Consider the following 827-nt stretch of genomic DNA (forward strand, 5'->3'; position numbering starts at 1 on the left):
ATAAGAAAATTTCGTGCGTTTAATTGTTTCTGTTCATAACGCATAACGCATTTCTATTCCATATTGTAATTTGATTACATTATGCTTCGTATTTTTTATATGTGGATTGATTTCACTCAACGTTTATTATGCTGGGCTTTCTTTCCCTTTAATAAAACGCTGTAACTTTTTTCAGGTTCCTTTATTTCATTATAGTGAAATAAAGGTGTATATATGTTTGCTTGCGTGTATGTATACGTATACACAAACAGTAAAGTTTATATATTCATAAAAATGATGAATTAAGAGATAAAAGAGACACGTGAAACCAAACATTTATTAAACTGGTTGCCAAAGATCCACAATTTTCAAAATGCTTAGATTAATTTCCTTTTGGTTTCTTTTAGAGAACCGTATTTCCTTGGTAGTGATTTTGGACGAAATCGGGTAGCACTGTTACCAATTTCAAGCTCAGTGCTTTCTATGGATGTTAAGTACGTATGGTACCCTTTGTTATGGTTGTCTGGTTAATCTGCGAAGAAAAGAAATTATTATTTTGCATCTGTTCTTTTGGCTATCTGTTTTGTATCTCTTACTCTTGTTCTCTCTCATGCCCTAATATTTTTTTCTGTGTTTTTTTCTCTAATGCTGTCTCTCTTTCCCTTTATTATTTCTCTCTTTTCTTCATAACATACAAAGATGTACAAAAGCATCCACCCAATGTACATATTACGAAACAGGAAAAATAGTGAAGCCATTCTGAAGACTGAGACAGCCACATATTCTAAACTTCACAAATGACTATCTCCTCACCTTACCTAGCCATAGTAGTAATTGTATGGGAAGCG

At 32.6% G+C, this 827-nt stretch overlaps 2 long non-coding RNA genes across 2 annotated transcripts in view; both read right to left on the minus strand.

Annotated features, from left to right (window-relative positions):
* Window positions 1-827, minus strand: part of LOC119594408 — a 6,981-nt gene that overhangs the window by 5,421 nt on the left and 733 nt on the right. The window lies entirely within an intron of this gene.
* Window positions 303-827, minus strand: LOC119594409. The gene is made up of 2 exons (XR_005230615.1): window positions 798-827; window positions 303-511 (listed from the first exon to the last, which is right to left on the minus strand). It is a non-coding gene; the product is annotated as an uncharacterized LOC119594409 (long non-coding RNA).

This window comes from Penaeus monodon, chromosome 33 (assembly GCF_015228065.2).
Source record: "Penaeus monodon isolate SGIC_2016 chromosome 33, NSTDA_Pmon_1, whole genome shotgun sequence".
Taxonomy (NCBI): domain Eukaryota; kingdom Metazoa; phylum Arthropoda; class Malacostraca; order Decapoda; family Penaeidae; genus Penaeus; species Penaeus monodon.